The sequence below is a fragment of the Sylvia atricapilla genome, chromosome 6, assembly GCF_009819655.1.
Source record: "Sylvia atricapilla isolate bSylAtr1 chromosome 6, bSylAtr1.pri, whole genome shotgun sequence".
NCBI classification, from domain to species: domain Eukaryota; kingdom Metazoa; phylum Chordata; class Aves; order Passeriformes; family Sylviidae; genus Sylvia; species Sylvia atricapilla.
Window position 1 is genome coordinate 18,455,505 of NC_089145.1, and position 15,652 is coordinate 18,471,156.

Here is a 15,652-nt window from a genome sequence, read left to right on the forward strand (position 1 = left end):
TCAGCTCACATGGGCTTGGCTGTCATCCTTTCCAGCTGCTAAAGCTATGTTAGAAGATGAAATATGCTGTCCTATGTAACCAATTTCAGTATTTGCTACAGCACTACTGAGGGCAGTCTGAGAGGGCCATTGCCTGGTGCACCAGGAGAGGCATTTGTGTGGTGTGCATAATGGGTGGTCTTGGGAAAAGAGAGAGTTTGAGAAATCCCCTCTTTAAAATAATGTGTCCATATAAAAGTGGTCTTGAACACGTGTAGCTTCCTTCCAGGATCTGCAGAGATGCAATTGCACTGGAGCATGCACACTGAATCCAATAATTTGGCTTTTCTGACATGTGAATTTTTTTTACTTGAAGTAGGTGGTATAACTAGAAACAGGACAGAAGAATAATTAATAAGTTCAGGGCATGTTGTTGGAGATTTTAAAAATCTTTGTCACCCAGCTAAATAGAGCAAATCCTAAATTTTATAATCTGTGTAAGGCACCTTTGCTGGAGCTCTTCAGAGCATGCTCTTTGGAGAAATACTTTGGCATCTCTTGACCAAGGGTAATGAACTAATTTTGGCCAGTGAAGATGAAATGGTATGTAATCAGTGCTATTTTTTGTTGTTACTGCTAACATTATTTAAAAACGAGGCTGCCAAACAAAACCAGTGGTCTGAAGTAACTCTCATCCTCCTAAAACCCTGTCATTATTGTGTGTGTGTGGGAACCCTATGCAATGTGAAAAATATAATAAGATCTTCAAAAGACTTGTTGCTTGTTTATTAAAAAAATAAAACAAAAGTAACTCGAAGTTTATTTAACAATATTTTGACATTACTATTTGATAAAGCTCCCTGTTTTGTGAGGGCAACAGAAACAGTGATGTGAGTTGCTGGGAAGTTCAGAACTATGTTGTGTAAAACCTGGCATAAACACAATCAATCCCAGACCCCCTTAATCAAAATTTTCAGTGAAGCGGTATGGGGAGGTCAGTCCACTGAGCTCTTTTTTTTCTTATTTCAAGACACATAAAAGAAACACCTTTCTTGAGGCAGGAATTAACTGTACAAAAACCATACCTGGGGAATGGCAATCCAACTGCTCTTAAAAGTCATCTTTTGTGAGCAGTTTTTTGGCCTCTGTAGCGTGTTCCAGTATCTTTAGAGCATGTTCCTCTCTGCATTGTGTCTGCATTCTCTTCCCCATCAATGAGGGCCACAAAGCCTAACATGATCTAGTTTCCTCAGTGTGTCCTTTCTCCACTGGCTGAGAGAAACTGAACTTCAGCCTCTCATTAAAGTGTTTGCTGATTCATCTGTTGTTTTACTATATTTTTCTCTCACAGCCTTCCCAGCTCCTCTTCTTAATGAGAAGAACAAGCTTCATATGTTTCCTAAACCCATGTAAACCTTTTTTATATACTTTCTGTGGACCCTTTCCAGCTTGCTGCTGCTAAACCAGATGTCCTTTAAACTTGTGTAATTTATTTACATAACCCACTTCCAAATACATTTGTGGCTAAAGCCATGTCACTTCTTGTAGGTGCATTAGTGGATGAACAGCCTTGCTTCTGCTGTAGCCTGAGAGTAAATAGATCTGAGCACTGAGATCCTGTCTGCCTTCTGGTATTCTGCAGTGATACCTGAGATAATACTTAGCATATATCAACAAAACTTTTATCAAATGCATTTTATAGTACGAGATATTAGTGTGGACTGGGTTACTGCACACTGGTGTATGCCTGGTGTGACCGTGTGAATAATTTAAAATATAGGCTGGTAAAGGGGAAGGTTTACAGAAATTGCCTGCTGTGCACAATGTATGTAAATGGATGATGTTCTTAGCGGTCTCATCCTGAATTTCAGATCTTGATTCTAAGTAAAATCAGATTAAATGGAAATTAATCCTCCTTACTTGATAACCAGAACACCTCATGGTTTGGAAAGGAAAATTCCTATCAAATGGATTGAACAGGAGCGTTAGAGGAATGGAGTGTAATTTGGAGAAGGACTGTATTTTCCTCTTCAAGTAGTGCTGTAAACCAGCCATCACTGAGTGGAACAGCTCACAGAGAAGTCTTAGCCACTCAGGAATGAAAAGCTAAGTGCATCACTGAGCCTTTTGTTAGAATATCTTCAAGTGCCTTGCTTGAGCATGAGTGGCTTCACTGCAGCCCTTTGAGATAATTAATAGCAGAAAGAAGGGTGTGTTTGTAGCAGGAGGAATGATTTTTACAAATTGTCGGGGTGAGATTCCTGCTCAAGTTCTTTGCTGAAGGAGAGGAAATGTGTGGGACTGAAACCAAGGAGTCCTGATTTTTTTAAGTCTTGTGCCCTAAAACTGCTACCACCTACCTCTGTGTTGGAGCAAGAATATTTTGTAATTTAGTTATTACTCTGGAAATTCTTTTTTTTTTTTTCAATAATGTGTTTTGAGGATGACAGCCATAGCCCTCAGAGGACTTTAGTCTTCAGAGGACTTTACCTGGCAAGCTGAAACTTGGGTTGTGTATATGTAGTTAGTACAGGAAGATCAACATTCAATCTTGTCTTTTGACATTGATGATTTCCCAGCACAGGAAGGACATTGACCTGTTGGAGAGTCCAGAGGAGGGCACCAAGATGATCGAAGGAATGGAGGACCTCTCCTACAAGGAGAGGCAGTGAGAATTGGGGTTGTTCAACGTGGAGAAAAATGGCATTGCGTTGACCTAGTTGTACCTGAAGGGGCCTACAAGCAAGATGGAGAGAGACTTCTTACAAGAACATGTAGTGACAGGACAAAGAGGAAAGGCTTCAAACTGAGAGTGGATTTAGATTGGATAGGAAGCAGAAATTTCTTTACTGTGAAAGTGGTGAGACCTGCAGCAGGGTGCTCAGAGAAACTGTGGGTGCCTCATCCCTGTCAGTGCAAGGCCAGGCTGGATGAGGCTGTGAGTGACCTATTCAAAGGTCTCCCTGCCCATGGTGTGGGGAATTGAAAATAGATGATGTTTAAGGTCTCTTTCAACCCAAGCCATTCTATGACATCCAAAGTCTAAGCCTCCAAGTGCTCCAGAGAGATAGAGCTGGACGGGAGGGATCACTTTGTGTTGTAGAAGTTGTTTCTCCAATTAGTTTATGGCTGTTAGGACCCTACTTACACTGTCTTGTTTCTGCATAGCAGCTATTTTTAAGTGTAGAGAGCTGATGCATGCTAATTCCATATCCTCCCTAAGAGTTTCCATAACATGGTGCAGCCTTGGGTGCAAAAGTTTTGACATGTTTGTTTTTTTACCATCTTGCATGCCTGTGGTGGGGGTGTTTTGCTTTTTGGTAATAAATGTTTTTGTGGTTTGGGACATTGACTGCTGCAAGAATTATGCTGTTCTCTCTGTCCAGCTGTACAGATGGCTTAACCACAGAGGTCTCCATTGCAATTGTCCTGTTAAGGATTGAAATAATATTTAAAATATAAGTTGGTGCACATGCTGTAATTTCGGATGGCTATTTTCGCTTGTATGCTTATTAAAATGAGACCCTCATTTTATGTTGTGTGCCAGGTTCCCAAGATCCTCAGTTGCTTTTCTTAAAATCACAGTTTCCATGAACTTCAGCCTAGTTAACTGGTTTAAGAACTCGTGAGTTAGGCTTTTCTTCTGTGCTCTACATAGGATTTGTGTTTGTTCTGTGCTTCTGGTGCTTTCAAGGGTGAAAATCATGCATGTGCCTCAGTATTCTCATGTCTTTCTATTTTGGCTTTAGGGGAAGCAGACAAAATGTAGGCATGTCAACAAGTATGAAGCAGTAGTATAAATACAACGTTTTAAAACTCTTGCTCAGCTTGTCTTAGAACTGTTGCAGCTTTGCAAAAACCCAACCACTGATGACAAATGCATTGTGGATTATCATTTGTGATCATCTTAGTCTTAATATGCATGTTGAGCCTTGTCAAACTGGTTTTTAGAAAGCTATTACTGAAACTAATAGTAAAGACCATATAATGCATTTTTTAGTTGTTGCATGTGAGTTTACTGTGGCTAAGGGGTACCCCTGAAGAACTTAATAAAATTCAAGTGCTCTAAATGGGCACAATTAAAACAATTGGAGTTAATGACTGAATTCAGAAACTGATACTGTTTATGGTGATCAAGCAAATGAATTTTCCAAAAGTGTACAAATCCTTCAGTCTTATGTTATGTCTGCACAAACCCACTTTCCTGATGCAGGTGAAACAATTAAAATTCAGTAATTGACCATAGACAAGGAATGAGCATTTAAAGGATCAAAGGCAAAAATGGAAATTGAACCCTTGCTTGATTCCTACCCTGCCTGATCAGGAGTGTTTCCCCTTCTGCAGTTAATAGACTGATGAGAAGCTCTGTTTTCACACAGTTGTACAATAGGCTTCTGTGTAGATAGCTCACTACATTGTCAAGTCAAGGGTGTGTTTTCCAGTTAGCAGAAAACCATAGGAAAATTGGTGGGGGTTTGCACAGAAATAATATGTCTTTCTAGGATGAAGGGATTTGATCAAGTACTGCATGATCCAAGTAAGACTGTAGAATTACTGCAAGAAGAAATTCTGTAACTTTGTACAGTTGAGGCTGTTATCTGTTTAGAGTTTATTTGAAAATTTCAGGGGATTTCAGGTTCTTTTTTTTATTTTGTCCAAAGACTGGGAACTGCAGCTATGTACAGACATTTTAAATATTGCCTATTATGGAAAAATATGAACTGTTCTAATTTTACTGAAAAAGAATACTTTTATTTTGTGACGACATTAAAATGTTTCAATTGGGTGATAATAGACTGGATATAAACAGTTTATCCTTCACATTCAGTATTCATCCTTTCACTGTTTATTCTTCTATTTTTTCAAAATAGAAACTTTTCAAGCAGTTTTCAGTTGTCAGGAGTATTGTTGATCAAAATAGAGCATAACATTCAGTGTTCCTTTGAGTCTCTTTACCTTCTAACCATGGAATAACTTCTCAAGGAAGGGGTATTTCCTCATGTGAAACAAATAAGCTCATTTGAAGGTTAATGGTAGTCAGTTATTGCTGCTTTTTCTGGGTCTCCCCCGTCCCTCTCCTCAGAAACTCCTGTTAACTTGCCTTCCAGTTTGCCTTTGTCAGGAGTTGTGCAGTAAAGAATTAAATGCATCAAGGATAAGAGTGTTCTGTGGACCATCAAGCCCAGTTCAGGAGTGAGAAGACAGCATGATTTGGAAGGAGATTGGTCTTCATATTCTTAGAAATTAAGTTTTGATTCTACTTTCATGTGGGATTCAAAATAAACTTCTATCATATATGGGTGGGATGACCTTGAATCTCTAGCATGGTTTATTGATGGCACAGCAAGTCAAGTGTTTTGTCAATGCCATTTGTCTTGATGCTTTTTGAGCTTTGTTTCCCATTCTCATGCCTTAGAGACCCTATTGGTTGTCATTTTGTAGAGTATGAATGCATCTTTTGAGTTTAGTAATTTTATGAAACTAAATGAATGCTCTGTGTCTATCTTTCTAGAAACACATTTGATGTCTTGGTTGCCTGTTTCAGATTTACTGCTTACAAACTGGGAAAGGGCAAAATTTGAAAAGTTCTATGAACTTTTCTTGGGACATCTTGAAAATTGTATTTAGAGGAAGCTGCAGAGTTACCAGAATTTGCTCTGCCTGCTCATGAGCCATCACATTCTGACTTGAAGAGATAAGTACAAGACAGTGAAAGCAGAGCATTTAATAACTTTTCTGACTTTTGCTTTATTTCTTTTATTTATATGAGAGAGATTCGGTTTCTTCAGCAGCATTTCAGGCAAGAGTTACTGTAGAGAAACAGATCACTGTTTTTTGTTGGACTTTTTGTCTTTTTCTAGTTTGTTTGTTTTCCCAACCAGTATTGCTCTAAACGGGCTCTGTAACCATTTTTAAAATAAAATTTGGAATCAAAAAAATAGGCTGGTGGGGAGGAGCAAAGAAATGAATATAGTTTTCAGAATCAGACTTCTGCCTTCTCTTTTTGCATTTTGCCGAAGGAAGTGGAATACTCACCTGTCCTTAAAGGAGATAAATCCCGGCCATTTTCAATCATCAGTCACTTTACATGAATGTACAGTGCAGTGAAGTTCTAACAGAGTTGCAAGCAGGGGCAGTGTGGTTTCTCTGCCTGGTGCTCCTGGCCAGCACAATGAGGCTGCGCTTGAGTCAGAACATCTTTGAAGAGCAGAAGTGACAGAGAACACGATAGTTAATGTGTTATCTGCCTGCTGCTGTCCCACTGTGTACATCAGCGGGGAAGAAGTCTGTTGAAAGGGATGGGGGAGCTGGGATAATGTTGATACTGATTGGATTAGACGTTTTTCATGTCTGATCTTCAGCTAAGAAGCTGTTGAGTTCCTCTGCTGTTGATTGGACTTGATATTTCAGGTTCTTTTTTCCTTTGTAATAGCATTAATAATGCCTTCAGCATGGAAACGTCCAGATGAAAATCCATCTATTCAGAGTCCTCTGAACATGTTTTTTTGGACAATATTTTTTTTTTTAAAAATTACATAAGCTTTTTACAGTTTTGATCTTTGACTGGATGTGGGGCTGGTTTTGTGAGGCAGTGTGCAGAACTTGAGAAGGTCTCTGCCCCAAAGACTTAAAACTTTGTGACTTAAAACTGCCCAAGTCTTCAAATGGTTTGATAGAGTGCTCCTTAAAACAGGCATGGCTATGGGGAACCAGTGAGCTGCAGAGAAGAAAACAAGGATTTGGTACTTCAGATTCTTTTGTCTGTTTGCAATAACTAACCTGTCAGACTTTCCTGATACTATTCCTAGTGTTTTCAAAGATGACTGAGAGAAGGACTTGGCAAGCCAGCAAAATTAAATAGGTGGGATACTGAGACTTTTTTCTTAGTAAGTAATTCTCTTCAAGCTCTATAAACTTTCTTGTGTTAAATATTGTAGAGAACAAAGTTACTGCATCTTCAGTGAAACACTAACGATAACAATTGGTTCTCTTTGCTGTCCAAGACCCTCACTAAAACCATCAGGTAATATGAATTACATCAACATACTCTTCCTTCAAAAATCATAATAAAGCAATCTCTTTCCTGACTTAGAGGGAGGGAAAAAAAGACCATGCTGAATGATAATAAAAGCTCTGAATTTTTATGCATGTTTTTGAGTTCATCTGAAGTTGAGTTGTATATTCTGACTGAGGTCCTTGGCCTGCACATGAACACGTTAGCTGTTGTCAAGGATGCACAGAGGCACACACTCTCCAATGAAAACATAGCCAGAGCCAGAATTTATGAGAAAGGCAATAGCATCTGACAGGGCTGCCAGCATTGCAGACCTGCAATTCAGACACTGTACAAACTGTCTTCTTTTTTAAGAAGTGCAGGAGGAATTGAATCTGAAAGACAATATCAAGAAGTAACTCAAATATTAGATGCAGTAACATGAATTTAAACCTAAAGGTATTTATTATGACAGGCTTGAACCATAGGAGATATAATACATGCTGCTCTATTCTGTGTGCTGTTCCTTGAATAGCAAGTGATTTGGCCTGTGCTGACTGTGCACTGGAGGCAGCACATCGAATGAAATGGTTGCACATGAGGGTTGCTGGGAGTCAGCAGGTGACTGGTGTAGAACTCCAGCAGCTACTGCTTGAGTTAGAAAAATTGGGGTGGGATTGGGGAAGCTGGGAAATGTTTGTCCTTTTGCTCTTGCTGCCTCTTTCAGCTAACAGCAGTCTTCACAAACACCCACAACCCATGTCATGGTCTGCGTTCAGACTCCCATCTTGAATTTCTCTTGCTGTGGTGCAGGAGAGAACACAGGAGTTCTGAAACTCTGTCTCAGTTTTTGCCCTTTGGGAGGGTGCTTGGTAGGAGCATTTCAGGATGTTGTGTCTAGTGCTGTTAGCTTTCAGCCTGCTACCAAAAGGCATCAGAGCTTGCTTTCTGTGTGTTGTTACTAATTAGGCTGGTTGAACCAAGCTTTTAAGCCATGAAGACTTAATTTGTTCTAATTTGTCTGTTGTTAGAACAATAGACAGAAGGTATTGTTGAAAGGTCTTGATTTGAACTCTTAACTATGTGGAAGATGCAATTCACATTCCATAGATGAAGAACTGGGCCTGCTCTTCCATCTCTTTTTACACCACTGTCTGACATAGGGAAGGAGGAGATTTTTGGGTACTTGTGGCGCTTCTGTACTCCCTGCCCTGCTGGTCAGGGAGAAGAAATCCTCCTCTGCCACACACACAGAGTCAGCTCTTGAACATCTGTAGATGACTATAGTGCTAACATGCTTTCATGTTTTTCCCTCTGCAGCATCTCCCTTCCTGCTGTTTGCCAACCGGCGGGATGTTCGGCTCGTGGATGCCGGAGGCACCAAGCTGGAGTCCACAGTGGTGGTCAGTGGTTTAGAGGATGCTGCTGCGGTTGACTTCCAGTACTCACAAGGCATCGTTTTCTGGACAGATGTGAGTGAAGAAGCCATCAAGCAAACTTACATTAACCAGACTGGGAATGTGGTGCAGAATGTCATCATTTCTGGTCTGGTTTCCCCGGACGGCCTGGCGTGTGATTGGATTGGGAAAAAACTTTATTGGACGGATTCAGAAACCAATAGGATAGAAGTAGCTAATCTCAATGGAACATCTAGAAAAGTCCTCTTCTGGCAAGACCTTGATCAGCCCAGGGCAATAGCTTTGGATCCGGCTCATGGGTAAATATTAATTTGGCTTAAATGCTTAAATGGATATGGTGGTGATTTATGTTGAGTTCTTAGTTCTAAAAAGAAAAGGAACACATAGCCTTTTGTTTCACTTCACATTTTTCCGAGGTATTTTTCTCAAGATCTGTAACTGAACATATGTTTGAGCTTAAATATTTTGTGGCAAGAAATGGCAGCTCAGGCCTTGAGCCAGAAAGAAAAATACAGCTGGTTCTTAGGTGCCAAGCCAAATATCCAACCAGTATAATTACCTGGCTTATCCTGCTGCACTTTGGAAAAGTAATTAATTTTCCAAGCATTTTATTATTATTATTATTATTATTTTCTCAGTTATCTTGTCTGGTAAGTTAACTTTGATTTTATATGTGATGTCTATTTAATGTAGACAACAACATGTGCAAGTCTGCATGCGTTGAAACAGGAATTCTCACTTGCTATGCTCTGGTAAACAAAATTAGGATATTTTTAAGTGATGATGTTGAATAATAATGTTTTTGCCAGCAAGGGAAAGCATCCAGGTGAAAATGTGGATTCTCAGTGCTATGAAGTGACCACGTTAAGTAGTAGGAAGAGTGTGGGCTGCATATGTGTTGCTTCTAGTGCTCCTAAAAATGCATGTGTATGATTCCTCTCTCCCCCTTCTGTCCTCCCCAGGGTTTCACATGTGCTGTTTGCTCTCCCTGTGCACACGTAGTGCTGATGTTGTGTCTTTTGGGCCATTTATTGCAGTGATGACTGAAGATGTACTGTGCTAGATGGGCACCTGAAGTGTATTTCTCTTGTGTGCACAGATCCACACAAGCAGCTGGTTTGGCACTGATCTGCTGCCATTTTCACAATACTTTCTCAGAGATCACTTTATCTTCCTCTAGGGGTATACATAGGTAGGATTTTCATCTGTAGGAAAATCTGACATTAACTGATATTTTCACTGAGTCTGTCCTCTTTGCAAAATATTCCTGACTTAATGCAAGAGTATAAACCATAAAAATAAAGTTTTGGTGGTTTATCCTGCTCTGGGAGATGGACAGTTTCTTGAGAAACTACCTACTTCAAATGTGCAAGAAGTGAAAATGGAAACTATGCAACAGAGGGCAACTTAAGATCCCCGTGTTAGCATCTTCCACACCACAAACTGGAACTTTGGTTGGTTTTGCCGTGTTTCCTGTGTAAGATTTTCCAGGTGAATGTGAGGAGTTACAGGTACACTTAGGAATAATACATAAAGGACATACAAAGGCTAAATGAAACTGTGTGTACGCAAAGAAACAAAATCTGTAGTTTTGTTGACATGTCAAATGCTGGAGCTGCCTCTATCGTTTGGATAATGGTTGGAAAAGTACAACCATTACCAGTAAAAAAGAAAGTGGAGTGACTTTGTTGGGCCAGAGGACTGACTTCTCCTGAGGGGTCCTTACCCTCTTAATCCTGCCTTCCTTACAGATGCCTTTAGGTGAAATGATTCTCCCCAGAGCAAATAGTTGCATAGAGGTGTTTTAAATAATTTAACAGGAATCCTGTTGTATCTTGACAGCAAGTAATCTATGCAGAATTAATTAACTTTGATTAATTAGATGTAGAGTTCAGTAGTACATTTAAAGAGAGAATATGATGTTAAATTGAGTATTTCATGGTGAGGTGGATTACAGACAGTGGTATGGCACTTTGCATGAAATGCCAGTGCCAGATTTACTTCTCATAAGTAGATGCAGTTCCTTGCCTTTTGACTGATTCTTTAAGTGTTGAATCAAAGACAGGTTTGCCTAAAAAACTAATATATTAAACTTAACAGAAAATTTTAAAAGTCATGTATATTTGGGGAATAAAACATTCAGGTTTGCTTTTACAACCACTTTATTTCACCTGGTATTTCTGAAATATTTCCTGGGTGCATCTGTGGAATAGTGATCATGACATTTGACTTTGGCACAGCAGGCTCTGGGGTTGAGCGCCCATAGAACCATATGTTCCTTCTTCCAGATATTCTCAGCAGAAGAAAAGTGGGTGACAGCAGCAGAAAAGAACCATTTAATACTTTTAATTTATCTTTTTGTTAATAAATTTTTGAAATCAGGTGGCTAATATTGTTCCCACAACTGTCAGAATTGTATTAGATCAGAGCACCTGAGTAAGTTTGTGGGGTTTTTTCGTAGCCTGAAGTTCAGACTAGGGTTCTTAAAAGTGGTTGATGCAATCTGTCGCTGGCTAGTCATTTGCTTTCAGTTTAGAAGAATTTCTGTTTCACAGGAGTGATTTTGTCCTTTTAGCAGTTTCTACTAAAGAAGTGTGGATGGGAATCTTAGAAAATGAGGAAGACAACTTCATTAGTCAACTTCAGTTTCCAGAAGCAAAATGGCACAAATAAGCAGTTTGCAAATCCTTAGCTGATACTATTAGTACCCAAACATGGGTTTGTCTAGAATGCTCCAGGTCAAACAAATCTAATTTCTCTCTCTTGAGAAAATGACATGTTGTTGTGCAGAATGGTGACACCTTCTCTTGTCTTTTAGCTTTAGTAAGGCTATTCTGCAGAGGTAGATGGAGGACTGTGTTGTGGTATTTGCAGTGGGGTGTTATGCCCAGAGTGGTGTTTGCTTAATAAGTTTGCTTAATAGTTTCATTTCATTTTGATGCAATTCTTCAAGACTTAGAGTAGTTTGTGAGAATAGAGAACACACTGAATATACAGTCATCATTTCTCAGGAACATCAGAAGTGTAATCACCAAGTCTTAGGACATGGGAGAGGGGCTAAGTTGACTTCTGGAGTTTCCTTTTGAAGCCTAGTTTTCTGTGATTTCCGATTGACATCAAGGAGTGTGATTTTTCTGATGGGCTTCCTAAGTAGCAAATCAGATGATTGTGGTGTAGAGACATTTTTAAAGAGAGCTGCATCTTTTGCACACTCAGCCTGTCTTCCTTCTCTAAATGCAGTGATTATCTTAAGGTTATGACTGAGAAAGAAGGATTCCTCTCCCCTGATGATAGTTCAGTACATTCCTAAAATTTAATTTTTTTAAGGCAAGCTGTGAGACACTTAAAGCTTATCTGTGGGTCTCTCTTCTTTCCAGAGCTAGTGAAAATCATTATTTGTACAGGGTCTTCTGATAATCTGAAAAAGTATCATAATTAACAAGAGTCAGCTTAATATGTAACGTCATTCTTTCCTATAAACATTAAAAGTTTCTTGCTGGACCCACTGTATATTCTAGGAATTAAAGCAAGCAGCATATATGATAATCTAATTATTCTTGCCTGAAATGAAGGATAAATGAAGAAGACAGAGGAGAGTACAAAACATTTTTCTGCAAATTTGTTGATGGTGTGTTTTTGAACGTTTAGATCCAAGTCCTTCTGTAGGTTATGTTAAGCTGAATTTATAACATGGAGGACATTAGGCTAAAATTCTTGGTGTTGTTTTTGTAGAGCATTAGCATTTATTTACATTCTTGATAGGTAGACCATTGGTGGGAGATTCAATAGTGTTATTAACTTTGACTTTGCAGCTGTTGCGTAAGTTTTTATATGTTTTCTGGATAGCAACTTATAACAAAGCTGAATTTACTGTAAAGATTTTACTTAAGCCCAGCTAAAAGAGGTAGCTCAAATTCCCTGCAATGCAGTGCAAAGAACTTAAGTTTCATGAACATTGTCTGAAGAAGGAGGAATGTATTTGAAAAACAAGTTTTTATCACATGTCATGGCAAGCAAACTGCAAGTTTCCTGAAAAGAAATCTTCAAAAGAATGCATGAATGAGTAGCCAAAACAAATGATTTAATTCTCAGTCCTGTAGTGAAGGTCTTAGATCTGAACACTCTAGAATCTGTGTTGACAAAGGTCATTAAATCTATGACATAAAAATCTCAAGGCTTGCTACCTTCTCCATGTGACACAGGGCTCTGATTCTGAGGATCTGTAGCATATCCATAGTCCTCATATCTGATGTTCACTAAGTGCTTAATGAAGTAGTTAGTTCACACTATTAAAGTATCCAATGTATTAGAGATATTTACTTTGGTTAGTATAAATCTTGAATTTGTTCCTATTTGTGTAATGGCTGCTGTATTGCCTTCTGGAATGAACTTACTGCCCAAGCTCAGGCTGTATTTTCTATAGGCTGTATTTTCTATAGCTTGACTCACTTAGCAGACAGTAATACTTGAGAAATTTCTGCCCCCTCTGCTTGCTGAAGCACAAAGAGCTAAATGAGACATTTGTGAAATGTCTATGAAATGATTATTTTAAGGAAAGATAAAAATTGCTTGCCTCAAGAAAAGGTGTGCTGTCTTGTGAGTTTTTTGGTGTGGGTATAACCACAGTCACTTGGTGTAGTCACTGGGGTTGTTGATTTTGCCATAGCTGAGCCAGCCTGCTAACTCAGCTGTAGAAATGGTGTTTGTGAAAGAGGAGAATAAGGACCTTTGAGCTGGTTTGACTGACTGAAGGAAAGCTGCAAACTGATGTCTACATTTCCTCCCTCATTTCAATTCCTAAAAAGTCTTCCATGGCATGGTGTGGGGCTCTTGGGCAGAGGTAGTGCTGGTGCCAGTGGACCACCACAGAAGCTGACTTCACTTATGGAGCAATCTTCCCCTTTTGGAATAGCAAAGCTTCAGGGTAAGGAAATAAGATACAAATTAGAATGCAGCAATAAGAAAAGAAAAATACTGAGTACTAAAAATAAGTCATCTGTTTTGGCACTCTGCAGAATGGCTATTAGTTTAGAGATTAAAACAAGTCTAATCTTGTCTGAACAGTATTAAGGGAGTTACCATAGCCTAGCTTAGCCATTGCCTCAGGTTGCTTTATGGCAAATTAGCCAAAATCTTCAAGCAGTGGCTGTCATTGACCTTAAGTATATTTGGCACCAAAGAAAGGATTAGGTGATAAATGAACCAAATGGGATATTAAAAATGGATATAGAAGGGACAGCTATTACAATTAAAAAGCTTTCAGTTCAGAGTCTAAAATTAAATGCCTCAGACATGCCTAGTTGTTAATCCAGTGTTTCCTCTGTGTCACAGCAAAGCCACGAACCAGACCTGGAGCTGTTCTAACTCACAGCTGTTTGTATCAGCACTTCAAACTGCAGTGGTGTTTACTGATGATTCACCAGGACCTTGGTCCCACACAGCAGCAGGGCAGGTACTGGAGGTTGAGCATATTGGCCTGCTGTGTTGAAATTACTGGGATCTGTATGTGCTGCAATAGACTGAGGCTTTTGATACAAATAAGCATGAATGATGATATCTTTTAAGCAGTACATCTTCTGGTCTTAATCTCCTTTGGAATAGAGGAGAGGGAATACTGAAAAAAATTGTGAGTGTTGCAAGCAGTGGAGAAGAAAAGCAAGAAACATCCTCTGAGTAAAGACTGTACCCTTTAGAAACCCTAACTCGTGGCTGTTTGGTTAAAATGCAGAAGATGTCCGGGTTTTGAGTGAAACATGTTTATTGCTGCCTGAAAGCTAGAGATTAGTTTATATCCTGTGTGCTTCTACTTAGTAATTAATTTCAAGTATAAAATTATTTTGAAGCCTTTGGTTAGTTATTTGAAACTCTGTAATATATGAGTAGCACGATTATTATCTTAAAATGAAAGAAAAGTACTCAACTGTAAAATTGGTTCACAGTCATATCCAGTATCTTGGTATGGCTGTAATTTTTGGGACTTGGAAAGCTTTTGATATGTGTCTCCAAGTAGCTGCAAATAGTCTCATGCATAAGAAACTTGAAGTTTTTGTGGTAATTGTTATTTACTCTAATTTTCAGATGATTGTCCTTGATGGTGATAGCCTTTCTTTAAGTAGGTAATTAGTCTCCTCTGCTTTTTTCTCCCTTTTCCTGCTCATAGATATGACCAGAGGGCATGTATTATTCAGAGACCTTTTGCTTCATTTGAGAGCAGACCTGCCTGTTCAGAGATGATGGGAAAAAAGTGATTTACTTCTCCCCTACCCCCCTGAATTGCATGGGAAAGAGATGGAAACATGTAGACTTCCTTAAAAACCCCACTGAACTCCCTCCCCTGTTTGCACTCTTCTTTCACTACAGATTCTGTGATTCCTCCATCCTGGGTCCTGGAGACTGGCACTTCTTTGCCCTGTACACATTTAGTCTCATTAAGTTTGGGAATTGTGTTCTTATCTTCTAAATTTCTACACCCTTTCTTGAGGGAACAGAAGGAGCAACAGGATGGCTTTAATTGTCATAGTGCCAGTGTGTGTTGCAGTGGTTTCTTGGGGGAAGTCAGGAATGCTCTGGGACCAAAGAGGTGATGGAAACTCTTTGATTAGACAACTTAATTGGGTGCATTTTATAGCTGCACGTACAACATGTTGGTCTGGCTGGACAGGCACTATTCTCTTTGTCATGGATGAGTTGCTTTGGTTTAACTCAAAACATGTTTCTAATTTTTTTCCATGTAAAATTAAGCATTAGTATAAACTGGAGTAAGAATTTTTACATGCAACCTGCTGAGGGTGTTCTTAGGGTTTTGTTTGTTATGGTGTTTGAAATTAAAAGGATGCCAATGAACACACTTGAGTTGCATACCTTGACAAATTCCTGTCTGTAGTTGGAGTGTACCTTTCCCTAAACATTGAGTTAAAGTGCATCAGCACACTGAAATGTAAAATGCATTACTTTGAGCTGAATGTTTAAAAGCAATTGTGAGATCTGTGGGTAAGAGAGCCACCAGCACCTAACTTACACAGTTGGATTGCTGTTGTTCAGTGCATTTGCTATACCCCATCATCCATTAAGTCAGTACAGTGTGTAGATGCAATTGTTTTGACTGTCCCAAGATGTTTTAATTCAGTGTTTCCTAAGGGAGAGAGGAAGAAATCTAGTTTAACTTTAGGTACATGTAGTTAAGTCATGACTGGGTCTAGCTCACAAGCTGGTGGAGAGTTCAGCAGTTCATTCTGCAATTTTTCATACAAGGATACCCTGA

The 15,652-nt window shown here is 39.2% G+C and overlaps 2 protein-coding genes across 2 annotated transcripts in view; one reads left to right on the forward strand and one right to left on the reverse strand.

The window, feature by feature from the left end:
* Positions 1-15,652, reverse strand: part of APIP (APAF1 interacting protein) — a 529,312-nt gene that overhangs the window by 89,522 nt on the left and 424,138 nt on the right. The gene's annotated exons all lie outside the window — the stretch shown is intronic.
* Positions 8,290-15,652, forward strand: part of LRP5 (LDL receptor related protein 5) — a 100,522-nt gene continuing 93,159 nt past the window's right edge. The window contains exon 1 of the mRNA XM_066321034.1: positions 8,290-8,690. The gene's annotated coding sequence lies outside the window, so the exon portion shown is untranslated. The remainder of the gene's footprint in view (positions 8,691-15,652) is intronic.